The sequence below is a fragment of the Cucumis melo genome, unplaced genomic scaffold, assembly GCF_025177605.1.
Source record: "Cucumis melo cultivar AY unplaced genomic scaffold, USDA_Cmelo_AY_1.0 utg000841l, whole genome shotgun sequence".
Taxonomy (NCBI): Eukaryota; Viridiplantae; Streptophyta; class Magnoliopsida; order Cucurbitales; family Cucurbitaceae; genus Cucumis; species Cucumis melo.
In genome coordinates, this window is record NW_026124245.1 from 59,369 (window position 1) to 78,942 (window position 19,574).

Genomic DNA, 19,574 nt, shown 5'->3' on the forward strand with positions numbered 1-19,574 from the left:
CAACTCAAACCCTTTACTCGAAACGACAGAATGCCTCTCGGTTGTATACACTGCGAAAACAGGTCCATAATTGCAAACAAGGGACTCTGAACGTGACTACCTATTTTAACAAGCTCTCTCTCCTCTGGAAAGAGATGGATTTGTGCAGAGAGACAGTTTGGGACACACCAAATGACGATACTCAATATGCTAAACTTGAAGAGGTTGACCGTGTTTATGACTTCCTTGCAAGACTTAATCCCAAATTTGATACTGTTTGTGGTCGTATACTCGGACAAAGACCTCTTCCCTCCCTAATGGAAGTTTGTTTTGAAGTCCGCCTGGAAGAGGATCGCACTAATGCCATGGGTGTACTACTACCCCTACCATTGACTCCGCTGCCTTTAGCGCTCGGTCCTCAAATCATGACAGTGACAAGAATAATGGGAAGTCAATTCCTGTGTGTAAGCACTGCAAGAAACAATGGCACACCAAGGATCAGTGTTGGAAACTCCACAGTCGTCCCCCAAGAGGTAACAAACGGTCCTCCAACGAGAAACAGAACTCATGACGTGCATACATTAGTGAGACTACCCCTGCCAGCACCTCTCAATCAACTGATCCTACTGCGAGCCAGACCAAGACTCCGACTCTGGGTGCCATTGCTCAGTCAGGTATGCCTCAGTCCCTTGGGCTTATTAGCGTTGATGGGAAGAATCCCTGGATCTTAGACTCAAGGGCTATAGATCACTTGAAAGGTTCTTCGAAACACTTTATCTGTTATGCCCCGTGTACCGGTAATGAAAAAATTCGAATAGCTGATGGCTCTCTAGCTCTAATCGCTGGCAAAGGACAAATAGTTCCCTCTGACAGTTTTACTCTCCAGAGTGTTTTGCATGTCCCTAAACTGTCTTACAATTTGTTATCTATAAGCAAGATCACTCGTGAATTGCATTGTAAAGCTATCTTCTTATCTGTATCGGTTTATTTTCAGGACATAAGCTCGAGGAGGACGATTGGCACTGCTTGACATAGAAGGGGACTTTACATCCTTGATGATGATACCTCCTATAGTAGTTTGTCTAGGGTTAGTTTACTGTCATCTTACTTTAGCACTTTTGAACAAAGACTGTATGTTGTGGCATTTTCGACTGGGCCACCCAAACTTTACATATATGCAATATTTATTTCCCCACCTTTTTTCTAAACTTGATGTCTCTTCTCTATCTTGCGATATGTGTATCCGGGCTAAACAACATCGGGTCTCTTTTCCCTCACAACCATATAAACCTACACAACCGTCTACCCTCATCCATAGTGACGTTTGGGGTCCTTCCAAGGTCACCACCTCATCGGGAAAGCGGTGGTTTGTAACTTTCATCGATGACCATACCCGTCTTACCTGGGTCTACCTAATAACAGATAAATCCGAGGTTTCGTCCATTTTCCAAAACTTCTATCGTACTATTGAAACATAATTTCATAAAAAATTGCAATTCTTCGAAGTGATAATGGTCGGGAATTCCAAAACCATAACCTTAGTGAATTTCTAACCTCCAAAGGGATTGCTCACCAAACCTCATGTGCCTACACTCCTCAACAAAATGGAGTGGTCGAACAAAAAAACCGTCACCTTGTGGAAGTAGCTCGCTCCCTTATGCTTTCCACTTCCCTTCCATCATACCTGTGGGGAGATGTTATTCTTACAGCCACTCACTTAATCAATAGAATGCCTTCTCGTATACTCCCCCTTCAGACTCCCTTAGATCGTCTTACCCCTCTACTCGCCTTGTGTCTGAGGTTCCTCTTCGTGTGTTTGGGTGTAACGTCCCAACAAACTCGTTTTTGTTCATCTTACTATTAATATTTATGTATGGTCTTGGAAAAGACAAATTTATTGGGAGAACCTTATCATTTTGAATTTTCCGGTTTATTAAAGTTGGGTTTTCCACTTTTTTTATTATTAAGTATTTTTCTATTATGTTACCTATTTTAGTATTTAGAAATTATTTAATGAGTTATTGCTAATTGAAAGGAGGGTTGGTTGAGTTTGGTGAGATTTGGAGAGAGAGAGGAGATGGTTGGTTTGGGTTATTTAAAGGAAAAGAAAAGAGATATTGTCTTATAAAAAGCCTTGGGTCTCGTGCGTAAAGAAGAAGAGAAAAATCAAAGAAAGAAAGGGGAAAAGAAAAGAGAAAAAGGGAGAAAAAAATTTATTCATAAAACCCTAGCCGCCGCCACGAACCCGAGCCGCCAAGCCTTCCTCTCTCTGTTCAGCAGCGCAGTCGAGTCTGCAGTCCACCCGAGCCGTCGCCGAGCTTCCAGCCGCATCAGAAGAATCGTCCAAGCCGATCCGCGCACGCCGAGCGTCCGCCGCAGCAGCCATCTCTCGCAGCCGTCGCCTGAAGCCGAGCCCGCGTCACCCTTTGCGATCCGCAGCCGATCCGTCATCCAGCCGCGTCGCGCCGCTTCGATCCGACGCAGCGCAGCCGAAACGTCCGTCTGCAGCCGTCGCCGAGCGAAGCCGTGGTGTAGCCGGACCACCCGCAGCCGTCGCGCCACCCGGATCCGGAAGCCAGCGCCTCGTCGCGTGAGGACCCGACCGAAGCCCCGCTCCGTGACCCGAAGCCTGGCCCGTGCCGCGTGCCTCTGACCCGGAACCCGAGCCGCGTGCACCCGCGAGCCGAGCAGCGCCCGCGTGCGAGCCGCACGTGCGTAGACGCTGTACCAAGCCGAGCCGCGCCTGTCTGCACCACGAGCCGCGCCAGTCTGCGCCGCAAGCCGAGCCGATCTTCAACCTCCAAGCCGAGCCGGTCCCTGTTCTCTTTCCAGCCGAGCCGCCAAGCCTAATTTGGCTCCTGCCATCCAATTTTCGATAATTAAACTAATTATTTTGGCATTACCCAGTAAGACTCAATGACTTTGGACACTAAATAATTTAATTTGGAATTAAATTAAATTATTTTCCTTAAGGGACGTCTTGGACCAAGTAACTACTGCAGCGTGAGATTTCTTCAGTAGGGGCTTAGCATTGCAACCTCTTTCTAGGGTAAGTCATTTCAACTGAATTTTGAACCGTTAGTCGTTGGTGACTTAATTACGAATTTTGGCGTATTAAACAGTTAGGACCTCGTTGCTTGGAAAGCACACTTGCCTCGCGGTTAGAACTCGCCAAGTAAATCTCCAGGTAAGAGATTTCTACTACTAGCTCCATGTTTAGAATTATGAGGTCACGTATACCTTCAATTGTGCATGTCGAGGACTAGACTGTACGATGCATGAAATTAATGATAGTATGATGCGATTGATGATATGGTTATATTATAGCATGATGTTGTGATGACGAGAACTGTTATGGCTGTACGACGGGTGTCGAGATGGAGAGTGTAATGATGATTTATCTGTTATGTTATATGATGACGCCATGTGTATGTATACTGCGATTAGGGTACCTGTTAGTTTAACCTGTTAGAGTCGTACCTGCATGGGTGTCCTTCGGGATCACCACCTATTTAGGACTGTGCGGTCCGACGGGACACCAGTCTAGCATGGATATAGATATGACTCGAGTGACTCGACGGGGTCCTCGCATCCCGATTGTCCTAGGTGTCCCCCGGGGCACCAAAGACCAGAGTTACGTTCCTACGGGAGCGCATGTTGCACGTGTTCGGGAACGTGCCAGCGATTGGGTACCAGTTACAGGACTCGGACAGGAAGCTAACAGGCACCTAGTGGGACTAGTAGTGGGTCCCTTACTGAGTATTTTGTACTCACTCTTTTCATGTCATGTTTTCAGGTAGAGGACGAGGTAAGGGCAAAGGCAAGCTGGCGAGCGACCAAAAGTGACCGTGGCAAGCCATAGGGATTTCTGCTTCCGCCTATTCTTGTTTTTGACTTTAGTACCTGAGTTTGAGTATTCTTCACTATTTACCATTTCGTTTTAGATAGGGCCCGAGTAGGACTTTAGAACGAAACATCATTTTTTTTTGCATGTTACCTTGTTGGATTTTCATAAATAAATTTCTAAAACCTTATACGTTTTTACTAAATTTTGTCCTAAACCACTTGTCCTATATTTAGTAATGACTTCGACTCAGTATAAGGAGTTGGGCCGTTATAGTTGGTATCAGAGCACAGTGTTTTAGGTTCTGTAGACTGACCTACGATGTAAGTCATTGTTTTGTTTTGGTTTTACTTCACCCTATGGCTATACGGTCCTTCGACACTCGCCAGGTATGTCTAAAGCCTTGCTAATGTTAAGATTACAATTTTGCCTGAATAGACTAGACCTAGAGATAGGTGTGTTAAGTTCTTGTGGTGAAAAGTTTTGTTGGTGAATTTTAGGGAGAATGCCGCCACGTAGAGGTGCACGCCGAGAAGGTGGTAGGGGAGGCAGAGGAGCTGGTCGTGGCCAGCTGGAGGCGCAACCTGCTGCACCGGTGGTCGACCCTAACGCACCGGTCACCCAGGCGGATCTCGCCGCGATGGAGCAGCGTTATCAGGACATGCTGCAAGCTGCTTTGGCACCTTTCCTCGCCGCCCAGCAGAACCAGGCCACCCCTGTTCAGGCCCAGGCCGACGTTCCTCCAGCCCCTGAGGAAGCTCAACCCGTACCAGTTCAACTGTCGGCCGAGACTAAACACTTACGGGACTTTAGGAAGTATAATCCTAAGACCTTTGACGGATCCATGGACAACCCCACAAAGGCCCAAATGTGGTTGACGTCCATAGAGACTATCTTCCGGTACATGAAGTGCCCAGAAGACTAGAAGGTGCAGTGTGCAGTTTTCTTCTTGGAGGATAGGGGCACCGCCTGGTGGGAGACTGCTGAGAGAATGCTGGGGGGCGACGTCAGCAAGATAACTTGGGAGCAGTTCAAGGAGAACTTCTATGCTAAGTTCTTCCCTGCCAACGTGAAGCACGCTAAGCTGCAAGAGTTCCTAAACTTGGAGCAAGGCGATATGACGGTGGAGCAGTACGACGCCGAGTTCGACATGCTGTCCCGTTTTGCTCCCGATGTGGTAAGGGATGAGGCTGCCAGGACGGAGAAATTCGTTAGAGGACTCAGGCTAGACCTTCAGGGCATTGTCCGAGCTCTCCGGCCAACCACTCATGCTGATGCACTACGAATAACACTGGATTTGAGCCTGCATGAGAGAGCTGATTCGTCTAAGGCTGCCGGCAGAGGGTCAGCCTTGGGACAGAAAAGAAAGGTGGAGATGCAGCCTGACGTAATACCGCAGCGAACTCTGAGGTCAGGAGGTGTCTTTCAGAGACACCGACGGGAGCTTGCAGCAGCCGGGAGGACTCTGAGAGAGCTACCCGCTTGTACTACCTGTGGGAGAGTCCACGGAGGTCGTTGCTTGGCTGGAAGTGGAGTCTGCTTCAGGTGCAGACAGCCGGGGCACACTGCTGATATGTGTCCTCAGAAACCCTTTGAGACGACACCGCCCCAGCCTTCTGCTTCCCAGCAGGGGAGAGTTTTTACCACTACTCGGCAGGAGGCCGAGCGAGCTGGTACAGTGGTGACAGGTACGCTCCCAATTTTGGGGCATTATGCTTTTGTACTATTTGACTCTGGGTCATCCCACTCGTTTATATCTTCTGTTTTCGTTCAGCATGTGGGTTTGGAGGTAGAACCTTTGGGTAGTGTTTTGTCTGTTTCTACTCCATCTGGGGAGGTCCTGTTGTCCAAAGAACAAATAAAGGCATGTCGGGTAGAGATAGCGAATCATATGTTAGACGTGACCTTACTAGTGTTAGACATGCAGGATTTCGACATGATTCTAGGCATGGATTGGCTGTCAGCTAACCATGCAAATATAGACTGTTTTGGCAAGGAAGTTGTCTTTAACCCTCCCTTCGGGGCTAGTTTCAAATTTAGGGGGGCAGGCATGGTATGTATACCCAAGGTCATCTCAGCCATGAAGGCTAGTAAACTACTCAGCCAGGGTACTTGGAGCATCTTGGCAAGCGTAGTGGATATTAGAGAGCCAGAAGTTTCCCTATCTTCCGAACCAGTGGTAAGGGAGTACCCTGATATTTTCCCCGACGAACTCCCAGTACTTCCGCCTCCCAGGGAGGTAGACTTCGCCATCAAGTTAGAGCTGGGCACTGCCCCTATCTCGAGGGCCCCTTACAGAATGGCTCCAGCCGAGCTAAAAGAGTTGAAGGTCCAGTTACAGGAGTTGCTGGACAAAGGTTTCATCCGGCCCAGTGTGTCGCCTTGGGGAGCCCCAGTGTTGTTCGTGAAGAAGAAGGATGGGTCGATGCGCCTTTGTATTGACTACCGAGAGCTGAACAAGGTGACAGTTAAAAACTGCTACCCTTTGCCCAGGATTGATGACTTGTTCGATCAGTTGCAGGGAGCCACTGTCTTTTCCAAGATCGACATGCGGTCAGGCTATCACCAGTTGAGGATTAGGGACGGTGACATTCCCAAGACGGCCTTTCGTTCGAGGTACGGACATTACGAGTTCGTTGTGATGTCTTTCGGCTTGACTAACGCTCCTGCAGTGTTCATGGATTTGATGAACAGGGTGTTTAAGGATTTTCTAGACTCGTTCGTCATAGTCTTCATTGATGACATCTTGATTTACTCTAAAACTGAGGCTGAGCACGAGGAGCACTTGCACCAGGTTTTGGAGACTCTTCGAGCCAACAAGTTGTATGCCAAGTTCTCCAAGTGTGAATTCTGGTTAAGGAAGGTGACGTTCCTTGGCCACGTGGTTTCCAGTGAGGGAGTTTCAGTGGATCCAACAAAGATTGAAGCGGTGACCAACTGGCCTCGACCGTCCACAGTTAGTGAAATTCGAAGTTTTCTGGGCTTGGCAGGTTACTACAGGAGATTCGTGGAAGACTTCTCACGTATAGCCAGCCCGTTGACCCAGTTGACCAGGAAGGGAACCCCTTTTGTCTGGAGCCCAGCATGCGAGAGTAGCTTTCAGGAGCTCAAGCAGAAGCTGGTGACTGCACCAGTCCTGACAGTGCCCGATGGGTCGGGAAACTTTGTGATCTATAGTGATGCTTCCAAGAAGGGACTGGGCTGTGTCCTGATGCAGCAAGGTAAGGTAGTTGCTTATGCCTCCCGCCAGTTGAAGATTCATGAGCAGAACTACCCTACCCACGACTTGGAGTTGGCAGCTGTAGTCTTTGCACTGAAGATATGGAGGCACTACCTGTACGGTGAGAAGATACAGATTTACACCGATCATAAGAGCCTGAAGTACTTCTTCACTCAGAAGGAGTTGAACATGAGGCAGAGGAGGTGGCTCGAGTTGGTGAAAGACTATGACTGCGAGATCCTGTACCACCCAGGTAAAGCAAATATAGTGGCTGACGCGCTGAGTAGGAAGGTTGCACATTCAGCAGCGCTAATCACCAAGCAGACCCCCTTACTCAGAGATTTTGAGAGAGCCGAGATTGCAGTCTCAGTAGGTGAGGTCACCGCACAGTTGGCTCAGTTGTCAGTTCAGCCAACCTCGAGGCAAAAGATCATCGCTGCTTAGCTGAATGATCTTTACTTGGTCGAGAAGCGTCGTATGGTAGAGACAGGGCAAGGTGAGGACTTCTCCATATCCTCTGACGATGGCCTTATGTTTGAGGGACGCTTGTATGTGCCGGAAGACAGCGCAGTCAAGACAGAACTTTTGACTGAGGCTCACAGTTCTCCATTTACCATGCACCCTGGAAGTACGAAGATGTACCAGGACTTGAGGAGTGTCTACTGGTGGAGGAACATGAAGAGGGAAGTGGCAGACTTTGTTAGTAGGTGCTTGGTGTGCCAGCAGGTGAAGGCACCTAGACAACGTCCAGCCGGGTTGTTACAACCCTTGAGTGTGCCAGGGTGGAAGTGGGAGAGTGTGTCGATGGATTTTATTACGGGACTGCCCAAGACCCTAAAGGGCTATACAGTGATCTGGGTTGTGGTCGACAGACTCACGAAGTCGGCCCATTTCGTGCCAGGGAAATCCACTTACACTGCCAGTAAGTGGGGCAGTTATATATGACAGAGATTGTGAGACTACATGGAGTACCCGTATCCATCATTTCAGACAGAGACGCTCGTTTCACATCGAAGTTCTGGAAAGGACTTCAACTTGCTTTAGGTACGAGGTTAGACTTCAGCACGGCATTCCACCCTCAGACTGATGGTCAAACAGAGAGATTGAACCAGATTTTGGAAGACATGCTACGGGCCTGCGTGCTAGAGTTTTCAGGAAGTTGGGACTCTCATCTGCATCTGATGGAGTTTGCCTATAATAACAGCTACCAGGCTACTATCGGTATGGCACCGTTCGAGGCTCTATATGGCAAGTGTTGTAGATCTCCTGTCTGCTGGGGCGAGGTTGGAGAGCAGAGGATGCTAGGCCCCGAGTTAGTGCAGACTACCAATGCAGCCATACAGAAGATCCGAGCTCGTATGCTGACAGCACAGAGCAGACAGAAGAGTTATGCTGATGTACGACGTAAGGATCTCGAGCTTGAAGTGGGAGACATGGTCTTTCTGAAGGTAGCACCTATGAAGGGTGTTCTGAGGTTCGTGAAGAAGGGGAAGCTGAGTCCACGCTTCGTAGGGCCGTTTGAGATACTGGAGCGGATTGGCCCCGTGGCTTATCGCTTGGCGCTACCCCCATCTTTTGCTGCAGTGCATGACGTATTCCATATCTCCATGCTGAGGAAATATGTCGCAGACCCAACACATGTGGTGGACTTCGAGCCACTACCGATCAGCGAGAACTTGAGCTACGAGGAGCAGCCTGTCGAGGTCTTGGCAAGGGAGGTCAAAAAGCTTCGTAGTCGAGAAATTCCACTGGTCAAAGTCCTTTGGCAGAACCATGGAGTGGAAGAGGCCACGTGGGAGAAAGAAGAGGACATGAGAGCTCAGTACCCCGAGCTGTTCGAGGATTAGAACTTTCGAGGACGAAAGTTTTCTAAGGAGTGGAGTATGTAACGCCCCAACAAACTTGTTTTTGTTCATCTTACTATTAATATTTATGTATGGTCTTGGAAAAGACAAATTTATTGGGAGAACCTTATCATTTTGAATTTTCCGGTTTATTAAAGTTGGGTTTTCCACTTTTTTTATTATTAAGTATTTTTCTATTATGTTACCTATTTTAGTATTTAGAAATTATTTAGTGAGTTATTGCTAATTGAAAGGAGGGTTGGTTGAGTTTGGTGAGATTTGGAGAGAGAGAGGAGATGGTTGGTTTGGGTTATTTAAAGGAAAAGAAAAGAGATATTGTCTTATAAAAAGCCTTGGGTCTCGTGCGTAAAGAAGAAGAGAAAAATCAAAGAAAGAAAGGGGGAAAAGAAAAGAGAAAAAGGGAGGAAAAAAAAGATTTATTAATAAAACCCTAGCAGCCGCCGCCGCCGCCGCCGCGAACCCGAGCCGCCAAGACTTCCCCTCTCTGTTCAGCAGTGCAGCCGAGTCTTCAGTCCACCCGAGCCGTCGCCGAGCTTCCAGCCGCGTCGGAAGAATCGTCCAAGCCGATCCGCGCACGCCGAGCGTCCGCCGGAGCAGTCGTCTCTCGCAGCCGTCGCCCGAAGCCGAGCCGCGTCACCCTTCGCGATCCGCAGCCGATCCGTCAGCCAGCCGCGTCGCGCCGCTTCGATCCGACGCAGCGCAGCCGAAACGTCCGTCTGCAGCCGTCGCCGAGCGAAGCCGTGGTGTAGCCGGACCACCCGCAGCCGTCGCGCCACCCGGATCCGGAAGCCAGTGCCTCGTCGCGTGAGGACCCCACCCGGCCGAAGCCCCGCTCCGTGACCCGAAGCTCGGCCCGTGCCGCGTGCCTCTGACCCGGAACCCGAGCCGCGTGCACCCGCGAGCCGAGCAGCGCCCACGTGCGAGCCGCACGTGCGTAGACGCTGTACCAAGCCGAGCTGCGCTTGTCTGCACCACGAGCCGCGCCAGTCTGCGCCGCGAGCCGAGCCGATCTTCAACCTCCAAGCCGAGCCGATCCTTGTTCTCTTTCCAGCCGAGCCGCCAAGCCTAATTTGGCTCCTGCCATCCAATTTTGGATAATTAAACTAATTATTTTGGCATTACCCAGTAAGACTTAATGACTTTGGACACTAAATAATTTAATTTGGAATTAAATTAAATTATTTTCCTTAAGGGACGTCTTGGACCAAGTAACTGCTGCAGCGTGGGATTTCTTCAGTAGGGGCTCAGCATTGCAACCTCTTTCTAGGGTAAGTCATTTCAACTGAATTTTGAACCGTTAGTCGTTGGTGACTTAATTACGAATTTTGGCGTATTAAACAGTTAGGACCTCGTTGCTTGGAAAGCACACTTGCCTCGCGGTTAGAACTCGCCAAGTAAATCTCCAGGTAAGAGATTTCTACTACTAGCTCCATGTTTAGAATTATGAGGTCACGTATACCTTCAATTGTGCATGTCGAGGACTAGACTGTACGATGCATGAAATTAATGATAGTATGATGCGATTGATGATATGGTTATATTATAGCATGATGTTGTGATGACGAGAACTGTTATGGCTGTACGACGGGTGTCGAGATGGAGAGTGTAATGATGATTTATCTGTTATGTTATATGATGACGCCATGTGTATGTATACTGCGATTAGGGTACCTGTTAGTTTAACCTGTTAGAGTCGTACCTGCATGGGTGTCCTTCGGGATCACCACCTATTTAGGACTGTGCGGTCCGACGGGACACCAGTCTAGCATGGATATAGATATGACTCGAGTGACTCGACGGGGTCCTCGCATCCCGATTGTCCTAGGTGTCCCCCGGGGCACCGAAGACCAGAGTTACGTTCCTACGGGAGCGCATGTTGCACGTGTTCGGGAACGTGCCAGCGATTGGGTACCAGTTACAGGACTCTGACAGGAAGCTAACAGGCACCTAGTGGGACTAGTAGTGGGTCCCTTACTGAGTATTTTGTACTCACTCTTTTCATGTCATGTTTTCAGGTAGAGGACGAGGTAAGGGCAAAGGCAAGCTGGCGAGCGACCAGAAATGACCGTGGCAAGCCATAGGGATTTCTGCTTCCGCCTATTCTTGTTTTTGACTTTAGTACCTGAGTTTGAGTATTCTTCACTATTTACCATTTCGTTTTAGATAGGGCCCGAGTAGGACTTTAGAACGAAACATCATTTTTTTTTTGCATGTTACCTTGTTGGATTTTCATAAATAAATTTCTAAAACCTTATACGTTTTTACTAAATTTTGTCCTAAACCACTTGTCCTATATTTAGTAATGACTTCGACTCAGTATAAGGAGTTGGGCCGTTACATTGGGTGTACCACTTATGTCCATAATTTTGGCCCTAATTAGACTAAATTTACCCCTCGGGCTCAGGCCTGTGTGTTTGTTGGATATCCCATTCACCAAAGCGGGTATAAATGTTTTCACCCGTCGTTTAGAAAATACTTTGTCACTATGGATGTTACTTTCTGTGAAAACCGACCCTACTTTCCTGTTAGCCATCTTCAGGGGGAGAGTGTGAGTGAAAAGTCTAACAACACTTTCGAATTTACTGAACCTACTCCTAGTACTGTATCTGACGTTGATCCTCATCCCATAATCTTACCTGCAAACCAAGTTCCTTGGAAAACATATTACAGGAGGAATCTCATAAAGGAAGTTGGGTCCCCTACTAGTCAACCGCCGGCTCCAGTCCAAGACTTCGAACCTCCTCGAGACCAAGGTATGGAAAACCCTACAGAACCTTGTACTAATAATACGATAAGTGAGAATGACAAGTCTGATGTTGCTGTTCTTGAAAATATGGAAGAAAAGAACCATGGTGATGACATTGAGGTTAGAATAGAAATCAGTAATGATGAAGCATAACAGGGTCATACAAGAAAACTTGATGAGTATGATCCCTCTCTTGACATTCCCATTGCTTTGAGAAAAGGTACCAGATCCTGCACTAAACATCCCATTTGCAACTATGTTTTCTATGATAATCTCTCTTCATAGTTTAGAGCGTTTACAGCAAGCCTTGACTCTACCATAATACCGAAAAATATCTACACTGCTCTAGAGTGTCCTGAATGGAAAAATGTTGTTATGGAAGAGATGAAGGTTCTTGAAAACAATAGAACTTGGGAGATCTGTGCTCTACCCAAGGACATAAAACTGTAGGATGCAAATGGGTGTTTTCTCTCAAATACAAAGCAGATGGTACACTTGATAGACACAAGGCAAGGTTAGTTGCAAAAAGATTTACTCAGACCTATGATATTGACTATTCAGAAACCTTTTCTCCAGTTGCTAAGTTGAATACTGTTAGAGTCTTGCTATTTGTTGTTGTGAACAAAGATTGGCCTCTATACCAGCTAGATGTTAAGAATGCTTCTTTGAATTGAGACCTTGTGGAGGAAGTCTACATGAGCCCCCCGCCAAGATTTGAAGCCCAATTTGGTCAGTAGGTGTGTAAACTCCAAAAATCCCTATATGGTCTGAAAAAGTCTCCGAGAGCATGGTTTGACAGATTCACTATCTTTGTCAAGTCTCAAGGGTATAGTCAAGGGCACTCTAATCATATTCTATGTACAAAGGTTTCCAAGACAGGAAAGATTGCTATTCTAATAGTTTATGTAGATGACATTGTTTTGACCGGAGATGATCAAACAAAAATCAATCAATTAAAACTGAGAATGGGTGATGAATTTGAAATCAAGGATTTGGGAAATCAGAAATATTTCCCTAAAAAAGCACTTCAAGACCTAGAATGCCAAGTGTGTAAGTGCAACAAACTTAGATTCAAACAAACCAAACAAACTTAGATTCAAACCAACCAAACAAACTTAAAAAGTGTTCCAACCGAGTCTACGTATCACTTGAACTTTAAAAGCAACCTCACAAAGTTTAAGTGTAAGTTTACAACTCCCAACGTACCAAAAAGTCAAGAACTGTGAAAAAAGCACTTCAAAGACCACAAAAGAAATGGCAACCAAATGTGTAAGTACAACAAACTTACCCTCAAACCAACCTTAAAAGTGTTCAAAACGAGTCTAATTATCACTTGAATTTTAGAAACGATCTAACAAAGCTTAAGTGTAAGTTCGTTACTCATAACCTAGCAAAAAGTTAAAAAAAAGTGAGAAAAGAGCCTTTCAAGACCCAAAATGGCAACAAAGTGCGTAAGTTCAACAAACTAAGTTTAAAACAAACCTAAAAGGTGTTGAAAACATGTCTACGTATCACTTGGACCTTAAAAAACCACCTAAGACATCTTAAGTGTAAGTTCATAGCTCACAACCTAGCGGAAAGTTCAAAAAGTGTGAAAAAAGCACTTTAAGACCCAAAGTGGCAACCGTGTGTGTGAGTGCAACAAACTTAGTGTCAAACCAACCTAAAACGCATTCAAAACATGTCCAAGTATCACTTGAACTTTCAAAACGATCTAACAAATCTTAACTGTAAGTTCGTAACTCACAACGTACCAAAAAGTTCAAAAAAGATTGAAAAAAAGCACTTCAAGACCTAGAATGCCAAGTGTGTAAGTGCAACAAACTTAGATTCAAACCGACCAAAAAGGCATTCGAAACACGTCTTAGCTTTCAAACGACCCAATGACGCTTAAGTGCAAAAGCTTGTAACTCATAACTTGCCAAAAAGTTCAAAAAAGTGTGGAAAAAGCCCTTCGATGGCAATCATGTCTGTATGTGCAACAAACTTAGTTCGAAACAACCTAACACCTGTTCAAAACATGTCTAAGTACCATTCGAACTTAAAAAATGGCCTAACAATGCTCAAGTATAATTTCGTAACTCATAACCTACCAAGAAAATTCAAACATTGTAAAAAAAGCACTTCAAGACCCAAAATGGCAATTAAGTGTGTGGATGCAACAAACTGAGTCTCAAACAAACCTTAAAGGTGTTCAAATCGTGTCTAAGTATCACTTGAACTATCAAAATGACCCAACAAAACTTAAGTGTAATTTCGTAAACCATAACCTACCAAAAAATTCAAAAAGTGTGGAAAAAGCACTTCAAGACCGAAAATGGCAACCAAGTGTGTTAGTGCCACAAACTTTGTTTCAGACCAACCTAAAAAGAGTTCAAAACGTGTGTAAGCTTTCAAAACGATCGAACAATGCTTAAGTATAAGTTCGCAAATCACAACCGACCAAAATTCCAAAAAGTGCGATAAAAGCACTCTAACACCCAACATGTCAGCCAAGTGTGCAAGTTCAACAAACTTAGTTCCAAACCAAAATAAAAAGAGTTTAAAACCTCTGAACATTGCTTGAGTGTAAATTCGCAACTCATAACCGACTAAAAAGTTCAAAAAAGAGTGAAAAAAGCACCGAGGACCTAAAATGGCACAACCCGACCAAGCATGTAAGTGCAACAGACTTAGTCTCAAACAAACTTAAAAAGTGTTCCAACCGAGCCTACGTATCACTTGACCCTTAAAAGCAACCTCACAAAGTTTAAGTGTAAGTTTACAACTCCCAACGTACCAAAAAGTCAAGAACTGTGAAAAAAGCACTTCAAAGACCACAAAAGAAATGGCAACCAAATGTGTAAGTACAACAAACTTACCCTCAAACCAACCTTAAAAGTGTTCAAAACGAGTCTAATTATCACTTGAATTTTAGAAACGATCTAACAAAGCTTAAGTGTAAGTTCGTTACTCATAACCTAGCAAAAAGTTAAAAAAAAGTGAGAAAAGAGCCTTTCAAGACCCAAAATGGCAACAAAGTGCGTAAGTTCAACAAACTAAGTTTAAAACAAACCTAAAAGGTGTTGAAAACATGTCTACGTATCACTTGGACCTTAAAAAACGACCTAAGACATCTTAAGTGTAAGTTCATAGCTCACAACCTAGCGGAAAGTTCAAAAAGTGTGAAAAAAGCACTTTAAGACCCAAAGTGGCAACCGTGTGTGTGAGTGCAACAAACTTAGTGTCAAACCAACCTAAAACGCATTCAAAACATGTCCAAGTATCACTTGAACTTTCAAAACGATCTAACAAATCTTAACTGTAAGTTCGTAACTCACAACGTACCAAAAAGTTCAAAAAAGATTGAAAAAAAGCACTTCAAGACCTAGAATGCCAAGTGTGTAAGTGCAACAAACTTAGATTCAAACCGACCAAAAAGGCATTCGAAACACGTCTTAGCTTTCAAACGACCCAATGACGCTTAAGTGCAAAAGCTTGTAACTCATAACTTGCCAAAAAGTTCAAAAAAGTGTGGAAAAAGCCCTTCGATGGCAATCATGTCTGTATGTGCAACAAACTTAGTTCGAAACAACCTAACACCTGTTCAAAACATGTCTAAGTACCATTCGAACTTAAAAAATGGCCTAACAATGCTCAAGTATAATTTCGTAACTCATAACCTACCAAGAAAATTCAAACATTGTAAAAAAAGCACTTCAAGACCCAAAATGGCAATTAAGTGTGTGGATGCAACAAACTGAGTCTCAAACAAACCTAAAAGTTGTTCAAATCGTGTCTAAGTATCACTTGAACTATCAAAATGATCCAACAAATATAATTTCGTAACTCATAACTCATAACCTACCAACATGTCTAAGTACCATTCGAACTTAAAAAATAGCCTAACAATGCTCAAGTATAATTTCGTAAGTCATAACTTACCAAAAAAATTCAAACATTGTAAAAAAAGCACTTCAAGTCCCAAAATAGCAATTAAGTGTGTAGATGCAACAAATTGAGTCTCAAACAAACCTAAAAGGTGTTCAAAACAAACCTAAACCAAACATGGGAACAATCAAGAACAACCTCAAGATTTTCAAGAATGGCATGAAAACATGCAACAAAAACTATTAAGAAAGCAAAAATTACCTCAGGTAGTCTAGAATTTCCACCAAGAATTAAAGAACCTACAAGATTACCTCAGATGATTGGAAACAAAAAAGAAGACCTTTGTATAGATTTAGATTCTTCTAAGAAAGAGGAATTAATTCCTAAATCTTCATTCCAACATTCCTGCAAGATTTCAACCCCTAACTTTGTTTCATACCCATTCAACATTACAGAAACATGAATCAAAAAAGTTTCCAAGATTCAAAAGCAGAATCCGACTCAAACAAAAGAGAAATGCAATTTCATTCAGATTTTCAAGTAAAAAAGATAGTTGTTTCAATATCCAATCTCAAATTCAGCAGACTTTAATTTTTTTTACAAAACCAACATTAAATTAAAGACTATATCAACCTTAATTTTCATGAAGTATTCCAAACCTCTCAACTTAAATAGATTAACATTACCTGTCAAGATCGACATTACTATTGATTGCAAAAGTTAAAGAAATGGGAGCCATGGAATCTCTCGCCCATTTCTCAATGAATCCAGTGCCCCTCTTGTTATGGTTCTTCTATTCAATGTTAGCTCACCTCCTTTTCCAGCCTACATCTTTTAGAAATCAAACTTAATCATGCGATTGAAACGACCAAAATTGAATTCAATTAAGTCACTTCATTCTTAAAAATTTGAAAGCGAAATTAAATGAATTTAGAATCACATATTCACATTGAGTTTACTTGATATATGTATGAATTTAGACTCATATATGTATGTGTCTACTTGACCTAACCGGTTGGACTCTAAGGGATGGGTAGGTCTGGTTTTGGTTAGGCCAAGAGTGAAGAGTTCCCCACACAAGCTCTGATACTGAGGGAGCTCAACGCATTCTACTTGACCTAACTGGCTGGAATCTAAGGGCTAGGCAGGTCTGGTTTTGGTTAGGCCAAAAGTGAAGAGTTCCCCACACAAGCTCTGATACTGAGGGAGCTCAACGCATTCTACTTGACCTAACCGGCTGGACTCTAAGGGCTAGGCAAGTCTGGTTTTGGTTAGGCGAAAAGTGAAGAGTTCCCCACACAAGCTCTGATACTGAGGGAGCTCAACGCATTCTACTTCACCTAACCGGTTGGGTTTTAAAGGCTAGGAAGGTCTGGTTTTGGTTAGGCCAAGAGTGAAGAGTTCCCCACACAAGCTCTGATACTGAGGGAGCTCAACGCATTCTACTTGACCTAACCGGCTGGACTCTAAGGGCTAGGCAGGTCTGGTTTTGGTTAGGTGAAAAGTGAAGAGTTCCCCACACAAGCTCTGATACTGAGGGAGCTCAACGCATTCTACTTCACCTAACTGGTTGGGTTTTAAAGGCTAGAAAGGTCTGGTTTTGGTTAGGCCAAAAGTGAAGAGTTCCCCACACAAGCTCTGATACTGAGGGAGCTCAACGCATTCTACTTGACCTAACCGGCTGGACTTTAAGGGCTAGGTAGGTCTGGTTTTGGTTAGGCGAAAAGTGAAGAGTTCCCCACACAAGCTCTGATACTGAGGGAGCTCAACGCATTCTACTTCACCTAACCGGTTGGGTTTTAAAGGCTAGGAAGGTCTGGTTTTGGTTAGGCCAAAAGTGAAGAGTTCCCCACACAAGCTCTGATACTGAGGGAGCTCAACGCATTCTACTTGACCTAACCGGCTGGACTCTAAGGGCTAGGCAGGTCTGGTTTTGGTTAGGTGAAAAGTGAAGAGTTCCCCACACAAGCTCTGATACTGAGGGAGCTCAACGCATTCTACTTCACCTAACTGGTTGGGTTTTAAAGGCTAGAAAGGTCTGGTTTTGGTTAGGCCAAAAGTGAAGAGTTCCCCACACAAGCTCTGATACTGAGGGAGCTCAACGCATTCTACTTGACCTAACCGGCTGGACTTTAAGGGCTAGGTAGGTCTGGTTTTGGTTAGGCCAAAAGTGAAGAGTTCCCCACACAAGCTCTGATACTGAGGGAGCTCAACGCATTCTACTTGACCTAACCGGCTAGACTCTAAGGGCTAGGCAGGTCTGGTTTTGGTTAGGTGAAAAGTGAAGAGTTCCCCACACAAGCTCTGATACTGAGGGAGCTCAACGCATTCTACTTCACCTAACTGGTTGGGTTTTAAAGGCTAGAAAGGTCTGGTTTTGGTTAGGCCAAAAGTGAAGAGTTCCCCACACAAGCTCTGATACTGAGGGAGCTCAACGCATTCTACTTGACCTAACCGGCTGGACTTTAAGGGCTAGGTAGGTCTGGTTTTGGTTAGGCGAAAAGTGAAGAGTTCCCCACACAAGCTCTGATACTGAGGGAGCTCAACGCATTCTACTTCACCTAACCGGTTGGGTTTTAAAGGCTAGGAAGGTCTGGTTTTGGTTAGGCCAAAAGTGAAGAGTTCCCCACACAAGCTCTGATACTGAGGGAGCTCAACGCATTCTACTTGACCTAACCGGCTGGACTCTAAGGGCTAGGCAGGTCTGGTTTTGGTTAGGTGAAAAGTGAAGAGTTCCCCACACAAGCTCTGATACTGAGGGAGCTCAACGCATTCTACTTCACCTAACTGGTTGGGTTTTAAAGGCTAGAAAGGTCTGGTTTTGGTTAGGCCAAAAGTGAAGAGTTCCCCACACAAGCTCTGATACTGAGGGAGCTCAACGCATTCTACTTGACCTAACCGGCTGGACTTTAAGGGCTAGGTAGGTCTGGTTTTGGTTAGGCCAAAAGTGAAGAGTTCCCCACACAAGCTCTGATACTGAGGGAGCTCAACGCATTCTACTTGACCTAACCGGCTCGACTGTAAGGGCTAGGCAGGTCTGGTTTTGGTTAGGCCAAAAGTGAAGAGTTCCCCACACAAGCTCTGATACTGAGGGAGCTCAACGCATTCTACTTGACCTAACCGGCTGGACTCTAAGGGCTAGGCAGGTCTGGTTTTGGTTAGGCCAAAAGTGAAGAGTTCCCCACACAAGCTCTGATACTGAGGGAGCTCAACGCATTCTACTTGACCTAACTGGCTGGACTCTAAGGGCTAGGCAGGTCTGGTTTTGGTTAGGCGAAAAGTGAAGAGTTCCCCACACAAGCTCTGATACTGAGGGAGCTCAACGCATTCTACTTCACCTAACCGGTTGGGTTTTAAAGGCTAGGAAGGTCTGGTTTTGGTTAGGCCAAGAGTGAAGAGTTCCCCACACAAGCTCTGATACTGAGGGAGCTCAACGCATTCTACTTGACCTAACTGGCTGGAATCTAAGGGCTAGGCAGGTCTGGTTTTGGTTAGGCCAAAAGTGAAGAGTTCCCCACACAAGCTCTGATACTGAGGGAGCTCAACGCATTCTACTTGACCTAACCGGCTGGACTCTAAGGGCTAGGCAAGTCTGGTTTTGGTTAGGCGAAAAGTGAAGAGTTCCCCACACAAGCTCTGATACTGAGGGAGCTCAACGCATTCTACTTCACCTAACCGGTTGGGTTTTAAAGGCTAGGAAGGTCTGGTTTTGGTTAGGCCAAGAGTGAAGAGTTCCCCACACAAGCTCTGATACTGAGGGAGCTCAACGCATTCTACTTGACCTAACCGGCTGGACTCTAAGGGCTAGGCAGGTCTGGTTTTGGTTAGGTGAAAAGTGAAGAGTTCCCCACACAAGCTCTGATACTGAGGGAGCTCAACGCATTCTACTTCACCTAACTGGTTGGGTTTTAAAGGCTAGAAAGGTCTGGTTTTGGTTAGGCCAAAAGTGAAGAGTTCCCCACACAAGCTCTGATACTGAGGGAGCTCAACGCATTCTACTTGACCTAACCGGCTGGACTTTAAGGGCTAGGTAGGTCTGGTTTTGGTTAG

General features: G+C 45.2%; 1 protein-coding gene across 1 annotated transcript in view; it reads right to left on the reverse strand.

The window, feature by feature from the left end:
* LOC127146613 (cysteine desulfurase 1, chloroplastic-like) overlaps positions 1-15,947 on the reverse strand; it is a 54,153-nt gene extending 38,206 nt beyond the window's left edge. The window contains exon 1 of the mRNA XM_051080786.1: positions 15,786-15,947. The gene's annotated coding sequence lies outside the window, so the exon portion shown is untranslated. The remainder of the gene's footprint in view (positions 1-15,785) is intronic.
* Between the last annotated feature and the right edge of the window lie 3,627 nt (positions 15,948-19,574).